General features: G+C 35.7%; 1 long non-coding RNA gene across 1 annotated transcript in view; it reads left to right on the top strand.

Annotated features, from left to right (window-relative positions):
• The window catches only part of LOC149798406 (uncharacterized), a 38,114-nt gene extending 13,320 nt beyond the window's left edge, over positions 1-24,794 (top strand). Inside the window, exons 2-6 of the long non-coding RNA XR_016421626.1 lie at positions 12,708-12,787; positions 13,208-13,275; positions 16,585-16,648; positions 16,788-16,945; positions 23,274-24,794. This is a non-coding gene — a long non-coding RNA (uncharacterized LOC149798406). The remainder of the gene's footprint in view (positions 1-12,707; positions 12,788-13,207; positions 13,276-16,584; positions 16,649-16,787; positions 16,946-23,273) is intronic.
• Positions 24,795-27,649: the final 2,855 nt, after the last annotated feature.

The following is a 27,649-nucleotide window of genomic DNA, read 5'->3' on the forward strand; positions in this document are numbered from 1 at the left end:
ATATAATGAAGTGAACAAATTCGTGACTCTGTCTCTCGCTGTAGAAAAAATCAAATTAGAACTATCTCGTGAGTATGAAGCAAAGAAGTTGATCAATTGTACTATAAGACAACTGAGTACAATCGTATCAGATCATGAAACAGGCAACCAGAGTCCCATTTGCGGTTAAATTATCCTCGGATTTTTAATTTTTTATTTTATTCCGAATTTCCTCGACAATCCGAGATTTGTGATCAAATTTGTCGTTTTTTTCGACTGCATTAGTCGATTTTGTCGAGAAAAATCCATTAAATTTCCAAAATCTTGAGGGTCAAACCTCAAGTGATTCTCTAATTGATTTATTGATAAATCGATAAAAACCCGCAAGAGGAGCCCCTTAAACGATGATTTTCATGTTATTTTTGTCGTCTTTCTGATGATTTTCGATACAAAAATAGCTTTTTTATCGCTTTATCGATGAATCAATTAAAGAATCGCTTGAGGTATGACCCAGCGAAAATCATAATTTGATAGATTTTCTTTGACCAATAAGCCACCTCAGAAATCCTCACAATCTAAGATCGCAGATCTTACATACAGATTTATAATCAATTCTCCCCACGCAGGTCAATTAAGTGTTCCAAATGATCAATGAGTTTCAAAGTTATTCGCGATAATAAATATTATGACACCATAGATAAACATGATTTATTGGTTCTTGCACAATCAAATCCCCAGGAGGCACTCTTGGCGTGAATGTGTATAAAATATACCCTTGTAGAATATAAATATTATTTTATCAGGAAAGTTATATAAACAGAGGTAGTAATTTCTGGAGCGGTTTGCATTTATTTCGTTCAGGCTATGAAAGAGAAAACTACGGTTATAACTGCAACGAAACACGTGGAAGTTGTTTATACGGCAATAACAGTTGCTCCCCATCATACGGAAACTGTGCCTATGGATGCATAGCAGGATGGGAAGGTTATCATTGCAATAGATGTATGAACTATTTTCAGAACAAGCGGATGTGCAACGAATAGGTAGATATTGATATTCTGCTGTAGTATACATTTCCCGTGGACATAATTTAGTGTCTCGGGAATAATCGAATCATAATTATCGACCCATGTTTTTTTTGTAATACCTACATATATGCCAGTAGAGAAAAACTTTGAGGGAAATCTAGACAGAGCGTTACATTTCTGTAACTCACATGAGCCCGAAAGTAAGTAAAGACTAGTCTTTTACATTTCTTTCTAGAACCTGTATGAGCTTGATCTTTTGGGATGTTACTTGATAATATTTATTTTTTGTAGGAAATAGTAACATTGAGGTTTTTCTACATTTGTGTTATATGCTTATTCCTTTCGCCAGGCTGTAAGAAACGAAACCATATTTTTCTAGCAAAACAGGTTTCTTAGATACTAGGTACCCAATCATAATACCTTAGGAAAACTACTACTACTTCGCAAATCCAGCCCTCCCATGCGAACTATTTTTACCTTAGAAAAGCTAAACGTTATCTGCTCAGGTAGGTGGCAGCTAAATAAGGTCATCTCCCAAGTGGTAGCCGGATTGGCGGCATATCCCGGTAAATCATCAATTACACCCTCTATGATGATGTAACTGCGTGGAAGCTGACAAGTTGTATGTGTATATTGTTTGAATAAGTATTATCAAGGAAACATATATTACTAAAAATCAGTCTGGTTTCTTGTCCAGGTACGTTAACCAATCATAATTCCTTAGGTGAATAGGTATGATGTGGAAGGGTATATATCCACTTAGCCAGGAGAGACCTCTCCGGTCCCCTAGTGTATGTGCGTTTGCTTAAATATAACCCTACTGGACAATAGGTTGCAGCTGTCTCGTTGTTTCTTCGAAAAGGACAAAAAAGTCTTGCAAATACAACGGAAGTCATGAAGCCGCATCCTTAAGAAGTTGTCAAACGATCACATTTTGTATCATGGGGAAAGGTTCGTCCAGATCCAGTTGAGCCTTGTAGGGTGAAAGATCTCCGCTAAAAACTATATAATTGTACTCCGATCTTCATCGCACGGCATAGATAATAAGTTATAGAACAGTTAGACTCATGTGCATTGTTTGTGGCCAATGTTCTAAGTTCTTGTGCCGACATGGGAGGAAAATTCAGTTGTGTGGTGTTATATCCGATATGCAAAACATGGCCCGCTTTTTCCAGGACGAGAGTGTCCCTGTTGATACATCATCCTTCACTCTTTGAAGGCAAGATGAGGCGTGTATTCCTTCGACTCAACATCTCGGTCTTCTTTAAATATCACCTCATAGCTGACACTGAATCACGTAGATGACCTTGAGATGAATTATTCAGAGTAGACAGTAATTGTTAACAGTATATGATTATCCATGAACGTCGGCTTATACTTGGCAATTAAAGCGGGAGTGGGGGGGGGCATGAGTAATAATGATCCGTCTTGTAGGAACTGCATGTAGATGGGTACAATAAGAAGAAATACATTAACTGTTTCTCCTAATGAGGTGAGGATTCATGAAGTAGATGAGCGGTGAACTATTTAGGCTCAAGAGAACGGCTCACATGGTGTCTTGTTCAGTCAGGTTAATATCCATGACACAGTTCATTTACGCAAGAATCCAGTATCATTGGACTTGTCAATTCTAAAAGGAACAGACGGTATGATAGGTATTTGGTTGTTTGATTTGATATCTTCTATGCTAATACAGTGTGGCAGTGATCGTGGATTATTTGTGATTTGTACTGTATCTCGTCAAAGAACGACAGGCAGTTAGCCTTTCATTTATGGCAACACCCAATGTAATACTATGTTGTTGAGCGCTCAACAGAGAATATATTATAATGACTTTGTACGTCTTTAAAGTATTTTTCTGTCTTTCCACCACTTGTGAAAATTGTTTGTTCTTAAGGGCGTATTTCCAATAAGTTCCAGGCGTGCAGTTTCGGTAACTCTGGAGTGGGATGAAACATTTGCCGTCGTGGTTGTTTAAAGCAATTGAAGGTATATCACGATTCCTATCGATTGTGTTGCGAGATTGATAAAGATGATCCAGGATTTCCCATTATAGTGGAGTAATCAAGACTTGATGAGGCACTGCGATTAGTTTGCTTCCTGTATCTAATTTGGAACCTGCGGTGTTAGAAAAGTGCAAAAACTTGGTCGTTCGAATCTATTCAAAAAAACGTCGATCACCCAGGCCTTTGAATCGGGGACGCCCGAGACAAAGGTAGGGAATTATGCATTCAACCGTGTCACCAATAGGTCCATCATCGGTCGATCCCATTGAGCATATGTTGGATGCAAAACTAAGCACAAATATACCATTCAGTGAGCATTCTCTTTTGCCCGACAATGAGTTAGTGAATAATTCAGCCACCTTAGGTTATGTCAACGTGGATGTGTTATTGAAGATACAACTTTAGAAAATCCCAAACACGAATGCAAATGCAAGACTTTGAGATAACACACCACAGTAGAGTTTTCAGACAGAATGAGAGCTCAATTTCCACATAGACTCGCCAGTTAACAATAACATCTTCTGAAAGCCGTGCGAGTGGGGACGTAAGGTCACTGGTCTTGCAAGTCGACACTAATTGTATAGCCTCCACAGTGTACTGCATTTAGAACCCGTTGCTGAACTTCAGCGTGACCCGAAGACGTAACAGAGTTGACTGAAGTCACTTAGGTTGAAAAACACATCGCCTGCACCTGAGATAACTCTAGGCAAAGTCCACGGCACAACTTATTCGGTCTACATGTCGTCAAAGTAAATCTTTTTCATCGGCAACGAAAGATCGAAATATATTCCCCTACCGAGCTCTTTGATAAAGGGGAATGAATGTATGTCATTTGATACATGTAGGGTCATGTAGAAACGCTGGCAAAAACTATCAACCTCCCATTGTCTCTTCCAAGTAGGTCAGGAGAACTTTGGTTGTCGACGCACATAAATTCGGTAGGATTGTTTCCCAGTCGCATATGTCTATGGATTGGTCGCAATGCTAATCCCCCCGCTGTAACAGGGACTGTGAGGGATGGAAATAATTAATCATCGGTGCCTCATTTCGAATTGTCTCATCCTGATTATTAAAGAGGATATTAAATGATTAAAGTTGCGATCGTTGCTTGACTCATGATTGTCTTTATAAAGGATGGATGTAGCGAGCATTACATCTTGTTCCACCTGTTCTTAGTTCATATGCGCTATTACGTATATGGTGATATTATGCTGGGGCACTATGTTTATAAAGTGAGTCATTCTATAAACATTCTCCTACGTAAATCAAGTGGGATTCGGGTTGGCAGAAGATGTGCTTGTAAACGCCTATTGAAACATATATTAGATGCAACGTTGATCCTACTATCATGACGTTAAAAATCAACTAATGTGTATCCAGAATTGAATATTGAGATCATGGAAGAGATTGAAAGTAGAAACCTCCTTAAACACTGCTCTTATGATGTCGGAACTGTACTCAAAACATGTTATGTAGAAGGAACGAGTAGGAAAGGACTCCGATGGGAGCGCTTGGAAAACTTCCGCCCAAGACGGCATGCCGTAATTTCACTCCGCATTGGTAGATCTAATGACGACGAGGGAACTTGCGAGCCAGTTCTCGTCGTTTTGGATGAAGTCAGTGAAGCCGATGCAGCCTGCGAAGTAGTTGGAAATTAAATGTCAAGATTGGCGGCTCTTTACTAATGCAGCACCTTGTGAATTTGATACATTTACTGCCAAGTTGTCGCTAAGATGAGGCTCGCTTTGGATGGCAAAGACTTTAGTGAGAGTTATGAGACATTGTTTGAAGAATGAGACACCATTAGGGACACCGTATGCCGAAAGTGTCTACGTAATATGTCGGGTAAATTGATCCGTGAGAGAGCCTTTATAAACTGGACCTTATCCGCAGGAAGAACCTAGTGGCACCATGAGAGTTCGACTTCTCAATGAGTGTTCCTGTATAGACCAGACCACGTCCACATTAATTGCCTAGCAGCACTATGTTGGTTAAACTGTTCCATTTTTAACTGGCATTATGAACTGAGCTTTTACGTATGGCAGAACTAATATGGGGATCGTACGCTGAAATTTTTTAATGCACCATGCGAGTATTGGACCTCAACAAGTTCTTTTGTCTGGTGTCTGATGTTGTATGATTGATTGTGTTATTTGTCCACTGCGATCAGAATTATATGACCGAACCCAGTCATGAAGAAACATGATCATTTTGACTTGAATGACGTTGTCCAGTTCTTGAGGTTGGACGTGATACGGTATATAGGTCCGTTTAGCCGGTAACCTAATTCTGATATGCAGGACTGTAGCTTGGGCTGATACACCACGTCACACTCCGCAGTTAATTATATGGTTTTGAAGACCGTTTATGTTTCGTTCCTCAATGCAAGTTTCAGTCTCCGTCCCCTACGTACCCATATAATGGTCGCCAACTAACTTCCATCCATAATATGCAAGTATCTGATATATGTCGGGACTGTAAATCAGATAAATTTATAGATATATCGTGCTTGCCTGATTGGACTAGTCCATGATCTAAATCTGTAAGATAAATAGAGCAGACACTTTATACGCATACTTCCTTTATCAACATAGGATTGTCCGTGCGGAGTTGCTCACTATCATAAATACACGTAAGATGGCTCACTTGACATGTACAGGTACAGAATTAGTGTCGCTGTTCATACAAACTATGTGAACGCTAGACAATACATTTTGTAACATATTACCAGTTGGCTGGCCCGTTTATTACTGCCTATACAGATAAAATCACTGACACTTCGCTTATAATTAATGCATGTACAATATGGACGTCAAATATCCAGTTCTTGTGATACGTTATCCGTAGGAAGGCGAATTTGGTACTGCCTAATCAGGTAAAATTACCGAATCGTCGCTTATAGTAATGCATGATCTGGACTCTATGAGTCAGTCAAGTATAGACAACTGACTTATACATATCTGACCACAGCAATATTACATGCGCTTTCTGTATCACGCACCAGACCATCACTTATTAACATGACGGGACGCTATTGCTATCCGGGCGAATATGTGCCCAAGCCATCTAAAGGTGTGAGGACAGCAAAGTGATAATACTGAAAGTTAACTGGACGATAGAAGATTCGAAACGTTAGAATTTATTGATACAGTATAGAAGAAGAAACTCGTCCAGCTTATTTTAAGGTAGAGAGCTTCCAATCTTATTGTATCTATTTTGTAACGCATCTCTATCTGCCGGGAGCGTTCTACTCTGGACCAGCGGAATCAGTAACTGACAATTTCACAGAATTTAACGCCAATCGCGGTCTCAAGGAGATATTCCTAAATTTAACTGCCACCTATGTGGCCAGATAACATTTAGCTTTTTACTTATAAAGATTAAGCGAGGGAGGGTTGGAGTTGCAAGATAGTATTGTACGCTAAGGTATTATGATTGGGTATCATATTTGATATAGAATCTAAGGTAATAATATAACACGGCATGTGGTAGTTGTTTCTACGGCAATAACAGTTGCTACACATCTGACAGTTACTGTAACAGTGGATGCAAAGTTGGATGGCTTGGTGATGGCTGGAAAAATGAATGTTACATTTTCAGAACAGACACATGTGACACCAAAAGTTTTTTTCTGATTATCGTACATCTTCCCAGTCGAGAGAACATTTATCATCTAAGGAATGAACGAGGGATCACGGCTTTTTAACTGAAAACGCGCCAGTAGATAAGATAGTTAGAACGTGCTAGGCATGCCAGAGAGGTTCTGCAAATAGCAACTAAACTAATTAAAGCCTTCACCTTTTCATTTCGTGATATAAACTCAAACATTACTGTTTTGTAATGATACTTGGTAATGTTATATTTGAATGCAAATCAATGCCCGAAACAGGAGAGAAGTTGGTAAAAGTATGCGTACCTGTTTATGGATGTGTCACAGGAAAGTACGGTTATAACTGCAACCAAACGTGAGGTAATTGTTTATATGCCAATAACATTTGCTCTACATCAGACGGACGCTGCAACAATGGATGTACACCTGGATGGCAGGGTTATGATTGCAAAAAAGGTATGGGTCATGTCCAGAACAGACGTAAGAACCAACGATATCCGGATGTGATTATGGTACACTGCAGTGGTATAAATCTTCACCGTACAAGGAACTTTTTACATTTCAATAATGAGGGAACGATCGGGACTTACTAAGTTCTTCCTTAATAGACGCAAACATTCCGGTAGATAAAATAGTAGTGAGAGTGTGCTTGACAGTGATGAAGGCTCACAAAATGACACTTGTCTACAATCTAGTTAAAGACTTTTCTTTTTGATTTCATGGTAGAAGTTTTGAAATTACTGTTTTGTAATGTTACTTGGTAATGTTTACCTTTAATACGAAACATTGCCTTACAAAGATGTGATGTTGCTAAAAATTTCGTTCTTTTGTATCAGGATATGACAGGAAAATTCGATCATAACTGCAATGAAACGTGTAGATAATTGTTTATATGGTAATAACAGTTGATCCACATCAGACGGACGCTGCAACAATGGAAGTATGGCTGGGTGGAATGGTGATTATTGCAAAAAAACGTATGGGTCATTTTGAGAACAGACATTCGTGCCACCAAAGGTTTGACGTGATTATGAACTTCTACATTTTCTCCATAGAAATTAACATTTAACGTCTCAGAAAAGTGGGAAAGATTTATTTTCTTTAATATCTACAAACATGGCGGTATATAAAACAACAGGAGAAGAAGATGTACTAATGTAAACTTTAAAGTGTTGTAATGCCAATATCAAATCCAAAAGTTCCTTCTCAATTGTAGAATCATTTTTCTGGTACGTACTTAATTTCCTAGAAAAAAGCACACTGTATGATCAACACCATTTTTATCTGCTTGAATCAACACTGCTTCAACCCCAACCTCAATTGCATCAACAGACAAAATGATTGAAAATTGGAGCTGTAAGAACTGGTGTATTCTTAAGTATGGCTTTCGACTTATCAAAAGCCTGCCTGATATTTTTGAGTCCAAAGAAACTTGGTTTTCTTGCTCAATACATTTGTCAGGGGTTCAGCAATTATGGAAAAATTGGAAAAAAATTTCCGATATTATCCAGCAGTAAACTAAATTCAAATTAATTGATTTTTTCCTGATAGGCACAGATGATTCAGAGATAGCCTTGACCTTAACATCTATAGGTTTAACTTGTATATATCCCACGATAGAAATGTTACACAAGCAAGGCAAATTCACTTTTGGATAATTTGATTGTCAAATTTGCACCAGTGAGTTTGTCAAAATATTTCCCAATCGTGGCTAGTTATTCTTTCCAGGTGTCTTTGTAGATGATGACATCATCGATGTAAGCATCACAATTATCTAGACCAAAAGTAATTATCTTCATTATACGTTGAAAAGTACTTGGCGATCCCAAACGGCATCACTTTCTAGGCTGTACAAAATGTACCTAGTAGTCTGAGGTATCTACATAAAAGAGAAAATAATCTATAAGTTAGCTGGTTGTAACAATATCACCAGGTAGGAATTCATATTTACAACATAACACTTTTGATGGTGACACAAATACTATGTGTAATGCGTGCATATATAATTATCAAATACTGGATCAATTGGTCTAATCCGCACGAACTAAATAATGAAAACAAATAAATGACCTTGCTCAGTACAAGGACAAAGAAAATTGATTCACAGTCACTTCACAACGAGATAATGATGTGTTTTACTCAAAGCTCAATAGCTGTTATTGTACTCATATAGTAAACATGTATTCACTGAAATAGTGAAAATGATGGAAGCAAAGGAATAGATGTATAAAATTTGTTTACAGTCCAAAAAACACACTGGGTATTACAAACTCCAACGATTAGCTGACGGCTAAAGTATTAGATGTATGGGCTTACACACTCGGTCACCAGCACACTCGGCTACCAGTCACACTGGTTAATCAAGCAGTCAGTATTCCGGGGTTGGTCAATCAAGCAATCAGCGCCCACCAATCTCGGTCAGCAACGGCCGACAACCTGCTACTCGACCAGCAACACTGTTTACTCAGCTCATATGGTTCAGATTCATAGCTGATATGGTCAACTTATATGGTTAGCTCTGCAGCTGGTACCACGTCGACTCCAATTACTCCTATAACTCTGATCACTCCAATAACTCTGGTCACTCTGGGTAGCTGAAAACACATCTAAAACCGTTTACTATCCATAACACGGACATATAAGATAAAACTTAATGACGTTCTATAGGGTAAGCTATACAGATTACACTATCGGCACAATAATTACAAAACAATACATAAGTTCAGAAGTGAACCTAACCGTGCCCGATAAGAATCCTACGGTACTAAAAGTTTCTTAAAATTGCAACTTCATATTTTATATTGCTAATATAAATCTCTTGCTAAGTCACAAAGAAGAATAGAAAATATGTGCATGACACTACGTAAGCCGAAACTACATATAAGATATGTAAAACTAAAACGTGGTAGTACAATATTTATAACTTATACACAATAAATTAATAAAAACTCACATACCTCTACAGCTGAAGATGCGCCAGTCCTTACAGTAGACCGCTCACTGACAAGACGTTTCGTAAAATAAAGATTCTGACCTACGGTAATGTATTTATACACAGACGGTGCCGCAATACATCGTCTTTGTGCTGGAAGTATTCGGTAACTCACATCGAAAGCACTTCGCAAGTGCGACATAGGATGAACCGAACTCACGATTTTGAAATCTTTGTACATACATTACCCTCGGGTATCGTTGTACAGAAGAAAAAATATCCAAACCCGAGTACATTTATTTAATAAATGAAAGGATTTATACAATTCAATGATGCTGATCATATGAGATGGAAAGTTTGTTTTTATTTCGTCCATGTGAAAGAAATTGATATCTAAATGTTACATAATAAATTTGGGTTTTATTAGGTATAATAATATGACTCTATAACAATGTTAAGACCTAAACAATGTGTGTAATAATAATAATAATAATAATAATAATAATAATAATAATAATAATAATAATCATAATCATATCATTTAAAAGTAATATCATCTCGGCACCCCTTAAAATGAAACAGTTAACAAAGACACCTAGATGGAACATTTACTAGGACGTGTTTAATTCCGTCTGATATTTTTAAAATTGTTTTCTTTGTTCTCTACGTAAACGGAGCGCGTAATCATGTTTTATTATGTTGTAAATGTTCACCATATTTCTTTGGTTACGGGTTTTAGCTAACCTCTCCGGATTCGCTAAAGGTTTACATGTATTCTATATCTATACACATTTTCATTCGTATGATGTTTTATTCACAGTAATGTAGCAAAGCTCATTCAGAGAGTTGTACCTAAATATATTCGAATGGTTATCTCTTTGAATGGCTGATTATATCATGTCATTTGTGAGTAATTATCTGCACTAAGAATATATTTCTCTGTGATAATCATCACACTGATAGGTTGAAGGACAACACTATATAGAAATATTCTTCTAAGCTGCTTCAAAAGTCCCTGTTATAATCTGTTTCATCTTCCAGGCAGCCACAATATGACTTATTTTCATGGGCCATCTTGTTGCTACACTTTTTTAATGTATAACTCAGTAATGTGTGTTGCATTCATATGACAGAATCATATTGTCATCGCATGTTTTCTTGATCGTTGATAACTTCAGCTGAATTGCAGCGTCAGGGGCAAGTTGTATATCAACCGGCTTGGTAAGCTTCTTTATCTTGTGTATCCAGGCTGTAACATTTAACACTGAGACTTAACACCCGGTAAGTCATCCCAGCCTGCTGTTTATAGATGCTGGCAAATTTAAGTAGTGATTTAATGGGCAGTGTCACATTAAGTTAAGTATCATTTTTTTTTCAAAGCAGTTAGCGCGCACTTGGTACGTAGGTTGATCAACTAAGATGTAGTTGCGTGAGTTTGAAGACTTATTCTTGCTCCTACATACTTGCCATATTGATGTGTTTTATATGCATTCAGGTACATTAGATACGGTAACTCCTGTCGATATTAGTTTAAATGCTGGTGTTATTGTCGGATCTGTGCTAGTAGCTGCGGGAGTGTATATTTTTGCACTGGTGATTATTGTTGTCATTGTGAAAAATAGAAGGTGAGACATACAAGGGAATTATTATTTGTTATTATTATTATTATTAGTAGTAGTAGTAGTAGTAGTAGTAATAGTAGTAGTAGAAGTAGTTGTAGTGGTTGTGGTAGTAGCGGAGGTAATATAAACTTGTTTGACAACCCTTGAGATCCTATTTCAGACGTTTAATTTTGTATCTTAAATTTGGTCGGGTAGTTCTCAAAGATATGTTCTAGTAATTCGGATGATCCCCTGCATATCAATGTTTGCAACAAGTCTAACTTCAGTAGTGTTTTAGTTTTCTGAGGCTATTCCGGTGTTTACGAGTTATTACCTTAAATGCGCCAACTGCTATATGTGTGTGCCAGACAATCCTAACTTACCAAGAAAGATATATGTTTGTCGTTTGCATGTCGTGTTTCACTGGTCAACGTGGCACTTCTACTACTATTACTTCTACTAATATTAAGAAGAAGAAGAGGAAGAAGAAGAAGGAGAAGAAGAAGAAAATAAGAGGATGTGAGAAATGTAACTTATATGATATACAAAGCAACACCAAACTTGTGTGATACTGTTTCTTTCTATCACGTTTGTTCCTCACTTTTCATTCTTCTTTTCTTCTTCTTATAAAAACTAATAGTATCATTATTATTGTAATTATTATCATCATTATTATTATAATTAGCATCATCATCATTATCATTGTTATTATTATTATTATTAATTTTATTATTATTATTATTATTATTATTATTATTATTATTATTATTATTATTATTATTATTATTGTCGTTATCATTATTATTATTCCGAATCTTTTTGAATTTATATTTTGTTTAATCTCTGACATGAGATCTTGAAAAATAGACGACCGCAACTGTATCGTTATCACCTTGATATTCATTACATATTTAATAAATCTCAATATCTGTTTGGACATTATGTTCTTCACAAACTTATGAGTCCTATTTAAAGAGCCCTTTCATGCTATCAAGGATATAATGTACCAATTTTCCTTCATGCAAACTAAATTTAGTTGATACATAATAAATTACTTAGCTTCTAAAGCACTTGTCTTGATTTGATTTGATTATATTGTCTTATTATATTTTTAGCTTCAAAACACCTTGTACTGAGATGCTAATATAAATTGCTGTGATATTACTGTGTTCAAAACAAACTTGTCTTGCTTTATAGTACACCATGGTAAATAACAGAATAATATTGACTGAACTAATATTTATGACACTGCATGCAACCTTATAAGTTTATTACATTTGTAACATTTTCGTATGAAGCGATCGATTTGTATGTTAAAAGCAATTACTTTTTATGTTTTAGCTTATTGTATGTTTGGCGGTATTTAATAAATTTAATTGACTTGTTACCAACACCGGAGAGAGACTATGTGAACTATAAATATATGTGGATATAAACAACTTTATTGAAGTATGACGGAATAACAAAATTACAGTAGGAATTATGTTCAATATTCAGACAGAATTGCTTACGTCATTGCTGAAATATACATTATTGAATTTATTTTTAAAGGAAGAAGGAGAACAAAGAAACAAGCACAGAAACTGTTACAACTGCCACACATTATGCTAATTTGGTAGTTGGCAATCCAGGTAATTGTCATTATTCATTATCAAAATATATTTCACAGTTTTATGTTTTTCTTTCAGTTATATAAATATATGTTTCAATGCTGTCATTATACAATTAAATGATAACATGTGATGAATTAATGCGGTAATATTTCTTTTAAACATGCACTGTTTTTCCAAAAGCAAGAGATATGGTAGCGGCACTCTACAGTTTATCTACTTGAAGAATCTAAATAACTCACTGACCATTTTACTTATAACTTAAATTACGTTTGCCTAACATATTAATTATATTGTTATGGGCTATACAGTGTTACGCATGACGGTACGTTACTCACACAAACAACAGTTACTGATATGAAACAAACAACATGGACTTTTCACCTTAAAATGACAGAATTCATCTCGCCCATTTCATTCAAACATATTTCTTTTATTCAGATGCATCCTACAACACCACTGTCCATTCTAAAACTGAGAAGGAAACTACATTTTCTGCTATTGAAGAAGTGAGTCTACAGGGAGGACTGCCGATTACACTGGACAACAAATTTTTACAAAAGTCATATTACTGAAATAAAATTAGTCAATTCTTATCAATTTTTATGTGCTGAACACGAATATGACAGTCAAATTGCAAAATTGGCTCTAGTTTTTTGTAATCTGCAAGAAATTAATGTTTACATAACGAAATGCATTCCAATAGTAAAAGGTCAACTGTAATAGCCTACCTATAAAAAATCAAGTCATTGACTACATCTTAGATTTCTTCGCCTGTCTCTTGTACAGCTGTTCGGGAGCATCTCTGAGGAGTGTCCAGCAGTAGTCAGCCAGCATTGTAGTGGACCATTTTCCCTGGTATCTTTGTTCCATTGTTGCGATATCTTGATGAAAACGTTCGCCGTGTTCATCACTAACAATACCACAGTTGCTAGGAAAGAAATCCAAATGGGAATGAAGGAAGTGAATCTTTAGAGACATATTGCAGCCAAGTTTCTTATACTTCATCAACATGTCTTCTACTAGTTCCTTATAGTTTTCTGCCCTAACATTTCCGAGGAAGTTTGTAGAAACTAGGCGAAAAGCATTCCATGCTTGTTTCGCGTCACCTTCCAGCAAGTTGTTGAACCGGTCATCTTTGAAAAGCTCTCGAATCTGAGGACCCACAAAAACTCCCTCTTTAATCTTTGCTTCGCTGAGTCGAGGGAATTTTTCATGCAGGTATCGGAATGCTGGCAAAGTCCGGTCAATGGCTTTCACGAAGTTCTTCATCAAACCTAGTTTGATGTGAAGGGGTGGTAGCAAGATTTTCTGAGCCTCAACCAGAGCTGGGTGTTGGATATTCTTCTCTCCAATGGCTACATTCTGCCTGTGAGTCCATTCCTTCCTCATGTAGTGCATTTCCCTTGCTCGGCTATCCCACTCGCATAAGAAACACATGTATTTTGTATATCCTTGCTGCAGTCCCATTAAAAGGGCAACAACCTTCAAATCACCACAGAGGTGCCAGCTGTACTTGTTATACTCAATGGAATTCAGTAGCTGCCTTAAGTTATCGTATGTCTCTTTCATGTGGACAGCATACGCTACTGGAATAGATGGAAGAATGTTTCCATTGTGCAAAAGCACAGCCTTGAGACTCAGTTTCGAAGAGTCCACAAATAGTCTCCATTCTTGTGGGTCATGAGTGATTTTTAAAGCATTCATGAGGCCCTCAATATCGGAACAGAATATCAGATTACTTTCCTTTCTGAAGAAAGGCTCCAATTGCTGGTGGCGCTTTCGATATGCAGTAATTGTGACATCTTCTTCTAGAAGATTCCATTGTTGGAGTCTTGATCCTAGCAATTCTGCCTTGTTCTTTGATAAGTCCAAATCACGAATCAGGTCATTTAGTTCTTCCTGTGTTATTCTGTGTGGGGTTGATGATGCACCACAGTGAAAATCTGGATCACTGCATGCTGATGGACCAGGAGAAGAACAGGTCGACTCACCTTTGTCTTCGTCAGATGAATCAAGAGAATATTCTGCTGGAGGTTCTGGAATAGGAAGTCCCTCACCATGTGGAACTGGTCTCAATGCAGACGGAATGTTTGGGTAGACTATTCTCGACTTCTTTCGCTTCGTTATTCCGCCGGAAAGAGGAGGAACCAAGCAGAAGTAACAGTCATTTAGGTGGTTGCTTGGCTCTCTCCACACCATTGGGACTGCAAACGGCATTGATGACCTTTTGCAATTCAACCACTGTGAAAGCTGTGTTGTACATGTAGCACAGCATATATGCGGAGCCCAAGGCTTGTCTTGGTCACCAACCTTGCATCCGAAGTAAAGATGATATGCCTTCTTCACTTGAGAATTGATACTTTTCTTCTGGTTGGCAAATGTCACTTCCCCACAAATATAGCAAAAATTGTCCGCGGTATTAACACACTTTCGAGGCATTACTGTTCTTTATTGTACGTAAATGGATAAAATAATAAGTTTTATGTAACAGTAGCTTGAACTGTCTCGCACAACGTCTAAAATATTTTAAATGCTGAACCTATCTGATTGGGCTTTATATAGTACACTGCTTACGTCAGCATCAGCAGCCGCCTGGCATTAGTATAATAGGCCTACACATGTATAGTACACTGCTGACGTCAACTTACTTCAGCAGCCGCATGGCATTAGTATTGCATTGCATCAGAAAATGATGCAATCAACTGTGGATGATGTGAGCATGATGGTATTATGCAATGTTACATCATTATTCCGGATGTTGCTGCAGTCCTACTGGAGAAATTTACACAGTGAAACATAGAAAATGAGGTATATGAATATCTTCAAAACGAGAGCCAATACAAATTTTTCACGGTTATATTCGTGTTCGGCACACCAAAATACTACAGATTAGGGCCTTTTCAAGTCAGTAATGATTTCACTGTTGACCAGTGTTAGCATGACGAATAGCCATAGTGGCGTAAAGAAACCCGATGTCTCTGTGCATAATAATTACGAGGTATTCTATGCTATATTTAACTTAATGCTGCATTTCTGATTTAGAAAAGAAACTTCAATCCCTCTTGAATTTTACTTAGTCAGTATATATTAAACTCGGCACAAACCGTATCATAACATAATTCTGCCATGTGGGACTATCTGAAAAATCAATTGGTGTATCAGCTGAAAATTTGTTTTCAAAATTAATCAATGAGCAAGACGTAAACATTAAGTAGCCTTCTTTTGGTGGTCTAGACCAAACAAGTTGAAATGACATGTCTGCAGCATGTTGCCCCCACCCCCTCCCCAGTGCTTGACATCTACACTGTCACGCTGTTGAAATCGTAGCGATATGATTGAAAACTTGTTTATGCTAGGTTAAAAACCCAAATCACACACACACACACACACACACACACACGTAGCACAAATCAAAGCTGATACATACATTAAAACGTCATTTTTATTAGGCGCGCTAAAGGAATATAATAGTGTAACTCTAGTTGTATTCTTACAAGGCAATCTTAGATTGAAAATTGAAACTGATGAATGTTATATGCCTTTAAGCTTACTTCTGTATATAGTGCATGAATGTTCTTTGAATGTGTTCCAAAGTCTTGTACTCCAATTTTACGTTTTACCATCAAAACGTTTGATTCTTCAAAATATTTAAACAAATATTGACGCTGAAAAACTGTTTATTTAAAAATGATATACATACATCATGCATTTAATATCTATGTTCTTCTAAACAACAGTTTGACTAATTTCAGAATAGAAAGATACAAATAATACCCACATTATACATTTCATGTAACTATTTGTTTTCTTCACAGAAACTACAAGATATCACTGAGTCAGCTGAATATGCTTACTCTACAATAGACCATAACGTTATAAGTAAGTATTCAGCAATATTTGGATGGAAGGGTATTATATAAAAATATTTGGTGTTTGAAATGGATATGTTATTGGTGTGTTAAAAGTGAATTAATCTGGTTGTTTATATATGTTAACCACATTGTTGTTTCTTATGCAGATGACCAAAAAATGGAATATACCGAAAACTGCAGCAATTATGTTGAGACCGTACATTCACTTCAAAGTGCATTGAAGAGCGTAGAAGAGGAAATAAGTGTTTTTCTAGATAGGAAAGAGAAACTCCTTTGTACAGAGCTTGAGAGAGCTAGAGCAAATGTAAGCTGAAAATTTACCAACTGTCTTTTCTTACGCTTATCCAATGTGAGATAATGTAAACTGAATAAGCTTTGCTTAGCTTTGTGTTTCAGTTGTCCATCTCATTAGTTTATACGTAACAATTTCTTTTTGGTTACATATAAAGATCCAAATTTTATGCCAACAGTGTCAATGAGGAAATGAGGGGAAACGCCGAAATTTTGTTTTGCCAACACTTGAATTGATAACGAATGCATTACTTGATGTTTTGTGTGCCACACATACCGTTTGATAGTATGTTCAAATCACGATCGCAAAGCGGAAATAACAACGTATTGGAAATTCCGTAGCTGATTGTTAAACTATATTTGACGTGTATGTTACCACACTAGCGTGCACCCCATTCATTCGAATTCGTATTTAAGTTGCAGGTTTCCTCAATTGGAGCGTCATGTAATGATGCCCTCATCTGAATTAGGTATTATTTTGTGAGAGGACAAAGTTTTAATGCTGTTGTTCTTGAATCACATCAATCAAATACGTGCAGTGTAGGTAGAGTTATAACATAAGTTGACTCCTTGTTGTTGGGAATTAAGAGTCAAAACTTGTACGTTATTGGATTCATTTGCTAAGAACGGGACATAGAGCACAATGTCTCTTTCTTGAGGCGACGCGGTAAAAAGGGTTAATACAATTGACTACATACTGGGGCCGTGGGATTGAAATAAAGATCAAAAGTGAAATAACGTTCATGAATGACTAACGATGAACAATAATGTATAAACGTGGTAATTCGATGATATGAGAGGATAAGTATATATAGTTGACCGTGGTTGACCCTGATTGTTCCAGTTAAAATGAACAATATCAACTGTAATATGTATATTTTAGGAATAAATCGTCAGCTTTATTCTAAAATAAACTGTCAGCAAGCCATTAAAAGGTTTCTTTCGCTGAACCCACTTGTTTTTCTTTCTGAACGTTTCACACCTACCAACGCTTTAAAGAATTGCCGCCCTGTTTCTAACCCCTCGTAAATATGTAGTATCCTAATTTGTGTCTCATCTGAGCTGATATAGTATTGTTTATCAATGTACAGTCTACATAGTTATCTCGATATATATTGAAACCACTCTACAAATAGTATATAATAACCTTCTCTCTGCTCTGGATAGTAAAATGACTACTGTCGTCACTCTCCTTGATTTGTCTGTATCATTTGACACAACATATCATGGCATATTACTTCACCGTCTCCATTATGAATGTGCTATTCACGATACACCATTACTATGGCGCAAGTCCTACTTAATCAGCAAGACACAAAATGTGTATTTAACTGGAAAACATTCCGTCCCAGTCGATCTATGTTTGGGTGTTCCACAAGTATCTGTTCTCAGCTACGGTCACTTCATTCCATATACATATCCACTCTCAAGTGTCATAGATCGACAAGCGGTGTCTCAATAACTATGGACCGCACCGGTGGTATAGTGGTTAGAGTGTCAACAACTATGAAGACACACATATATACAAAAACCAGTTGCCCACACGAAGTTGAGGCTACCGCACAAGGCGTACAGAGGTGCATTTCCGATGTTATAACATGTAACAAGCTGCAGATATATGATTATAAAACTGAAGCCATTCTGCTCACTTGGCAAGTACGTTACCATTCATATCCTTTGCCTCAAACAATAAGCATTAGCAATACCGACATTAAGTTTACACACTCTGCACGAAATCAAGATCTCACTACCGACCGTACGTTCAGATTACACAAACATGTTATGATCATATGTACGGCTACTTTTTTGGAAGAGTAACACATCAGCTCAATTTGCAATTTTCTGTTGATGCCACTAAACACATTTGTGTAGCTTCGTACTTTCAGGATTTAACTATTGTAATTCGCTTCTATATGGTTCGCCTCAGTATCCACTACATAACTTTAAAATGTTAAATTCATACCAAATATGTATACAAATGATAGTAACAGCTGCCTCGCTTGGGGCTCAGCATTAAGAAGTTAGTGCTAGGACTCCATGTTATGTAATCTTCATAGGCTACCCGCTCGATCCAATGTGTTCACTGTGCTACATTTCGTGTGATTCAGTCCGATATACCTATTTTACATCACCTAGGTAGACACCTCATTTTGAAACGTTCGCTCCTTTTTGGACACTTCCATTCGTTTTTTATGTCCACTGTTAAAACAAAGTCATGCTACAACGTTCCTTTACCTAGCAGTGCCCAGCTACGTGGAACAAATTGTTCGTAAATCTTAGACACAGAACCACTGTGTCCACATTCAAGAGTGTTCTTAAAACTCACCATTGAAGACTACATGAACATATTTGAAGACCTAATATAGTTTGCTTATTATGTATTGTGAACATATATTTGTTTTGTAACTATATGGTGGTTGTTTTGTAATCGTGTTTTAATATATGTTTTTCTATGTTATCTAATATTGTAAATCTCGCAAAAGCTTCTAAAGATTAAGTGTTGTATTATTGTACTATCTCCAAGTTAGTATTATTATTAATATTATCCTTAGTAGTAGTAGTAGTAGTAGTAGTAGTAGCAGCAGTAGTAGTAGCAGTAGTATTCATGGTAGTAGTAGTATAGCCTAAGCTTTAAAGAGTGGGAAAAGTGACAATCTGGAATAATCTTGTAAAGATATTTAGACGAACTCTAAATATTTAAACTATAACTTACTAATCTTTGCAAAATTTTCCACAGAAACTCCAAGAAAAAAGGAAGCAAAATGACTCTACCCAGTTATAAAGTGACAAAGACTACACTAATGTCATTAAGTAAACAAAGATGTCCAAGATGAACAGAATGCAATCCGAGTTACACTGCATGACAATTTTATATTACGACTGAAATATAAACGATAGAGCATACATGCTATGCACATAAAGCATTTACACTACACCATAGTACACATCTATACATTCTAAGGCAAGAAGGAGACTATGGCCGGCCTGTAGATCTGTATATTTAAATATGGCTGGATATTGATGTTGCTTGCCTTTTCTGTCATATTGATTACACATAAAATGTGCCCAGGATTCATGATTATTGAATGAATACAAAAACATTCGACATACAGATAATTAGATACATTGAGTAGAAACGAATCGATCTCCCGACCCACTGAGGAAAAGATATCCTATCGAAAGTTTGAATTCGCCACCATATAGTCCGATAAGTCAGGTCCCATCTTGTATTAGTACATATAAATGTTTGGTGGGATAATCTCGCCAATTCTCTAGAATGTGATTTTCCATGCAGACATTCTTGTCCACACGCATTGGTGTGCAGTATAGAGGCGTAACGATATTTATCATGGGTTATTAGTTCTGGTTAAATAAAGGATCATTTCTGTAATATGCACAAAATATTTCCGTATCCAGTCCGACAAGCTGTCAATGCACGTTGTTATGACTTTATGGTCTTAAGGTTAGTAAACGAAATGAGCAAAAACAAACACGTTTTGTATAATTCAACCAGTAATTTCTTACGCTAGATAATAAAGTAATATTTAAGGACAAAAATTGCATTACTGAGTCGATCAAAAGAATTTCCAAATAGTTTCTAAGTGATATCGGGAGGTGTCGTTCTAGACCGTCATCAATTTAAACATCAAAACTATATATTCCAGATATAATCATATTTATTAAAAGACTGGAAAGTTGACGTAGACCTTCTATACCAAATGTTATCATATTATAATGATACAGTATATATGGAGTAACGAATGCCGAAATATCTTTGGCTCTTTCCATGAGTGGAATTTTGCAGAATCATTTCAAAGGTCAAACCTGGAAACACATTTTGAATTTCCAATTTTGTCAATATAGTAATCGATTCTTGGTATTTGACATTGATCTGTTTTGTTCACGCTGTTCACTTTTCTATAATCGGATCACAAGGGGAATGTTATCTGGTTTGGCTACCCGAATACATGATGAACAACAGTTACTTTCTCCTGTAAATATTGAATGCAATTTCAAAATCATGGTAGATTGTATTTGCCCGTGTAGGAACACGCGGCATCAAGTGGGCATGTTCACATAATAGCTATTTCACGCATCGCATGTGGCTGCAGATGGAAATGATTCTGGTACAGAGTGTTAAATATTTTTGGATTCAGAAGATTGATAAACCAAAATCACTACATTCCTATTCCATGCCATCGTTTAAATCGTCACTGTATGGGAATGGTAAAATGATAATTAACTGAACGATCAAAAGGGTTATCTCTATCAACAGAGGATTGTAATATTGTCATGTAGCAAACTTGTTTATGTTGCCTCCCAGGGGTACTAATTATGTAAATACTTTAAGTTACTTACTTTATTTTTAATTGTGTAAGGACCTTAATACTTATCTAATACAAAAATTAGATTTATGTTCATGAGAGCCAATACTATATCACTAGGCAGAAATTCCCTTCCATTGTATTTATGTCATACCTTAATTGCATTTGTGATTGAGTAGATTGAAGAATAATTATTGCTACTTCACAAGTCTTTGACAGTTTATATTTGGAATCAAAAATATAGTCATGTAGATTTTTTTATGTATCTTCAATCAAAATTTTCTCTATTAATACCGTGAATGGGCCGCGCACAGTATCTCCAAAACTAACACAAAATGAGTAAAACCTAATGACACTTAAACAGATTCCCTAACTGCAAGCAACATTACATGTACACCGTCCACTCTGTCTTTTCCTGAATCAAAGTAATATAACCTAATGATATTATTCACAAATGAATGAAATCTTTCCAAAACTCATTCCCGTTCAGTGTGAATTGAGAAAAGACAAACTGTTTGATAGCTAATTCATGCATAATTTGCTGGACAATTCCAGACATAACATTTGACCATTGATAAAATTGGACAAATTCTAAAAAGCCAAATAGTGTACATACATTTATTAGAGATTTTACTATGGTTTTAATGTTAATATTCTTCAAAAAAATTGACTCTTTAAATACTTGGACACACAAATTATGGTCAGCAATAATTGGTCTTAATTAAGGGATCGACTTAGTCTCCTTTATCATCCTAAACGGTTCGTCAAATTTTGACAGCTCAATGACCACTCCTTACCAGCAGGTACCACCGGTGAACTCCTTTTCCGCATGAACATCCCATTGTTTCCACAAAATAACAAACATATACTTGTGTGGTTTCGTTTTATCAAATAGTCCTCTGTAGCAAACACGGGATATCAGAATCTTGTTTTGGTTCCACAATGGGTGATTTCCGATTGTCACCCTGATTGGAATAGCGATAATGAGTAGTAAAAAGAAAATCACTGTGAATAATACCTTTGTTTAAGAAATATCTGGAGTAAAAGTGACCTCATCAAAAGAATGGCCACTAAATGTGTCAACTAAAGAAATCTCAAGAGCTCTAGTCACTGCAAAAGCAGTGTATAAGGCAGGGATACATTTTTTAATAGGAACGACGTTTTGATCCAAACAAATCTTGCTAGTTACAAATGGATTAGTTACAAATGGATTAACCACAACCTTATCTAAAGCTAGCTCAATACCTAGAAAATAAATTAATACCCTCACCGGGTGAAGAAAATACCGTTCCGACTGTCACGTTTCCTGAAAATATTTAAACAATAGAGAGAATTATTAATCAAAGGCGTTCTCTGTTCACTGAATTAGAAAGCTTCCACTGGAAGGGGACTTGTCAAATAGTGGCAAAGTACCTGATAATAACATATTCTGAGATGAGCCTGTGTTCTTTATAATTGTAATTCGGATAGGCTTTGGCATAATCAGTAACACGTGATACTCAATATTTGGACATGAATGATTTTTAATTCGCTATAATTAAATCAGACTGGTTTTCGTTTTACTCGACAAATGCATCGATTTCAATACATGGTCGTGAGCTTCACCACTTAGTTATAATAACATTTGTAATATATATGTCACTATTTTCTTGCACATTCTTCAATCTTTATAAATCAGAAATAACCTGCCAACTTTTCTAAAAATACGTGCACGTAAAGAGAGATTTATGATCAGAGTTGTCAGAAGTTTGATTACTAAAAGTTGTGCCAGATTATGATTTAGCAATGCTCGTATGCGTCTCAGAAGTTTAAGGGAGATCACGACACATCAGAAAGGACTTACATCCATGTTCATATGCCAGTTGCGGATACAGTTTTACGTATATATTCTCTCTTTCGTTATATATATATATATATATAATTACTACTAGTACTACTACTATTAATAATAATAATAATAATAATAATAATAATAATATTAATATTAATAATAATAATTCCTTGTATCTCATTTAGATGACCAGATAAGGGACGACTTGGAACGCTGCTGTAATTTTGTACAAATGGTGCAGTCCCTTGAAGGAAAGCTGAGAATCATAGAGGAAGAAAGACTGTCTTTTAGAAAGTAAAGAAATCCTTCTGCACCAAGAACGTACGAGAACAGCCGAAAATGATAAATAAGGACATTCCTTAATATCTAATGATTGCTTGCAAAAGGGATAGGAATTAAATGTATACGTCTTCCTGATACATATATCATCAATGTTTTCTCTCTTACATTTACATTTGGGTCACAACAATAGCGTTAACCTGAAAGGACACTATATGATATAGTGGAATCATAAAACATTTCGTATGTCGATCTATTCATTTTTGCCTGTGCCGCTGGAAATGTTCCGTTCATTCTTGTTACTTAAACTGAGTTACTTATCACGTCAAATAGCGCATTGCTTCCCTTTTCCTATGATGTTAACACTCAGCGCCAGCTGGGTCAACTGATGACATCACATATACATTTATATGCCCAATTCACTTGCAAAATATTCTTTATTATTATTGATTTCAGACATGGTTGAATTTACCGATGCCAATGGAAAACCATTGCTTTTCAGAGCATAATCTATTTATAACTTACGCTGCTTGTGCACATTTATAATGTTGGTGTATTAGTAATATTGCAACAACAACATTTTGTTATATTGAGGGATTAACTAATGTAATCATAGTATATATAATTCTACATGAAATATATGCATATATTATTTCCGTTGATATTTATTTGTATATATGAACAATTGGCGTGATTTGACGATCTGGCTAATACTAAGCGTTTTGAAGTGTTAAGTTTAATCCTGAAGTACCCTGTATACGTATAAGCTTCTGCCGGACATTCGATTTGTATATAAATTGAAATTATTTATGATATTTCCATCAAAAGTATATGTTCAGTGTAAATTCGCTGGATTTAAAGGTTTTTGTAATGTGTAGTTGTCTATATTTTTACTTGTGAATAGGAAAACATAAGAATTTCAAGAAGTTTGCCGTTTTGCATTTAAACAAATAGCGTAAAAACTGGCATGATATTTTACTTCAATCAAATATAGTTCAGAAAGAAAATAATCAGAAAGTTGAGTGTTTGACGAAATGTTAATTTTAATGTGGAGAAGTGTAAGATAAGTACTGTGGCTGGGAATGATAGATATATATCATGGTATTATAGTCAACAATAATTGGTTCCTTATAGTTTCTCTTACTGGTCTTATCTATTACGCATAGAAGCTATCGTGCAAAGTTCGCAGTGGTAAGTTATTTATATGAACAGGTGGTTCTCACCACCAATACCAGTTAATTGTCTTTCACAAAGTATTTTACATATCTATTTGTACGAACTGCAGATGGAGCTTTAGGTTTTGATTTGATCCGGCCCGGTCGACTAGAGAACACATCTGATGTAGTGAAATAACATTTTGTATTCAAGTTTGTTTACATATATTGATGATATGGTTAGTTAAAAATTAATAAATAATATCTACTTTTTGTTTGATTTCTCGTCCATATTTTTAGAGTTTGATATATGTGTGTGTGTGATTTGAACTTTTAACGGCGATTTAACAATTGTACAGTCATATTGCTTTGATGTATGCAGTGTGGCAGTTTATAGTGATGTCTAGCATTGGGGCATCATGCCGCAGACATGTAGCATGATGTCCCACCCATTCACATTATCCGGACACCTGGCCGACCAGTCCTAACACTAACCTATTAATGCTGAGCGCCATGCGAAGCAACTGTTAGTACCATGTTTACGAGTCTTTCGCATGACTCGCCTTGGGAGGCGGACGCTCTAACCACTAGGCCCCCGGAACGCTCCGATATGTTTGTGAAAACCTTGGTAATTCAACTATACATGCAAAACAAAGCCAATTAATTTGATGCATAGGAAGGTTTGTGTGTATATGTATACCATCTGTTTAGGTCAGTCATTTATATCATGTGTTATAGTTCATTTATTTATTTAGTTTTAGTGGTGTTTCTAAGCTCTACGCAAGCAGTTAGTCGGATTACATAACATTACATGATGAAAAGGTATGGGAAGCATGCTTCTTGACATATGCAGTTGAGGTTTCTTTAGATTTCCATTCCTTATTGAGTATTATATAAATATTTGTACTTTGACTTATTTAAAGTAAAACTATCCAGGGCAACATTTGCTCAGATGTCGTTTGAAAAAGCCAAATTAAATGTGATTGTTTTCACATAGAAAATAGTCTACGAATAAACGATACTTAAATTACTAAAGACACGTATGGAATCATGACTTTCATGAGCTTTAGACTTCCAAAAGATAAAATATGGAATCGTAACAGTAGACATCAGAGAGAGAGAGAGAGAGAGAGATTGAGATTAATGTTTCATTCTTAAAGTCAACAATCGTCTTAGTATTGTTTCGTCCAATGATAATTAGTACCACTATGTTTGTTCTACCCATAATGATTAGATAGTCTGCTATCAAATTGCGGAAACAAAACTTCACATTGTTCATCAATCACATTTTATGAATTTTTCAATGATGAGCCCACTATGTCTAACTTTGTAGAGTAATAAAATATAACTATTTCATAAATAATTGGATGCTATAACTGCATATTTTGCATGTGGCAACCATTCTCTTAACTTATTGGCATGCTTATCGTTTTCTTTTTAAGGGCATAGTTATTTAGTGTGAATTTATCAGTTACGGCCTTGAACGTACGCAAAGTGTACTTTCATAATTTGACTTATTTTATTTCATAATGTAAATATCACTGTGTGCATATGTAATTTTAAATGGTGTGCTTTACCGATATGTTGGACTATGAATGCTTTTGTTGTGTCAATGGATGATTATCTAAACTGCAATTAGGCATATAAACTGATGTAAATACAACAACAACAATCACCCATTCAAGAGAGCAATTTAACACTGAAAGGCTACTGTCTCAACCGAGAATACATATACTCAAAATTTTAAATATTTAATTTGACGGCATGCGCTAAAATTTAACCATTGAATGTATAGTTCATATACATCAAAATGGTCTAATAATGATTATCTGAATGAGCCTTACCCTTAATGTGAATATATCCATGATAACAAGCATATCGTCAAGGCTATAAATAATACTGTCACTATATTGATTTACATCATTATAATGTTAATCGTTTTTGCTTTCAAGGATACAAAGGATAATGAATGAAATAATATGTAAGGTTGAAATATAAGAAGATGAAGTGCAACGAACAGAGGTAGAAGACATACGATCGTTCAGATGGACACACGGAGAGAAAGATCTATAGATGTAAATTAGGAATGTATTTATTCATTTATCCTCAGCACATATGGGACTTTAAGATAAGAGCGGTGATAATTGGTTTATTTATGTAATTAACTTTGAGGCACTAAAAGCTGTCCAACATTCTCACAGTTGTGTTTTGAGACCGCCTTTGAAGTACTTATTTTTTTTTATGATTTGTTGTTCACCATTTTAATTTACCCCTGTTTTACACTCAAATTGAATCGGTTTTGAAAATATAAAGGCGGTTAATATTATACATATATAATTGTGTTTTTTTTCCCTCATTGATTTCAGCGGCTTCTCATCATTCACTCTCTGCGAATTGTTTGTTATCAACAGTTCCGTTTTGAAGTTTTACTATTGCAAAATTTCAATAATAAGATTATTACGGCAGTTTTGATTATATTTATAGAAAGAATACACAATATTATAAATTTATATTTTCTACTAGTAGTAAAACTGTAAAGGTTGGAAGTAATTGAGTATTATACATTTATTATAGAGAATTAAAATTCAGTCATGCGATATTTAATATAAATGTCAGTTCCTTTCTAAGTCTTCTGTTTGGAGTGATCTCTTTATACGCGTGTAAATTGACCGCATTCTACCATTTTGTCACCTTTATATAGATGCAATGCACAGAAACAGTCTTTGCGGAGCGAATTCCTGACATTCAGTAATCTCGACACATTCAGGAATAAAAAAGTACACGTAGCTAGGTTAGATCTTGAAAGTCGGTTATTCCCGTATGCTCACTAGAATTTCTTACTTTGCGTAGGTTTGATTTGCAAAGAAACAGAATTTGCAAGATTTCCGCCACTGTTTATCATGACTATTTTAAAACTACCTTGTATATCTCGGGTATTGTGAAAAGAACTTTTAATTATAGTTATGTTGGTGTATGATTGATCTGTACAACTTTGTTTTACAAATATATAGATTGGTCTTGTGATGTGCACGTAGAAAACAGCTTTTTATCTTGGTCATTTTGACATCCTGACTTAAAGGTCAAATTGTCAAACAAAAACGAACCGAAACTTTGTCTTAACATTTATA

This window comes from Sinohyriopsis cumingii, chromosome 6 (genome assembly GCF_028554795.1).
Source record: "Sinohyriopsis cumingii isolate HCF-2022 chromosome 6, ASM2855479v2, whole genome shotgun sequence".
Classification (NCBI taxonomy): Eukaryota; Metazoa; Mollusca; class Bivalvia; order Unionida; family Unionidae; genus Sinohyriopsis; species Sinohyriopsis cumingii.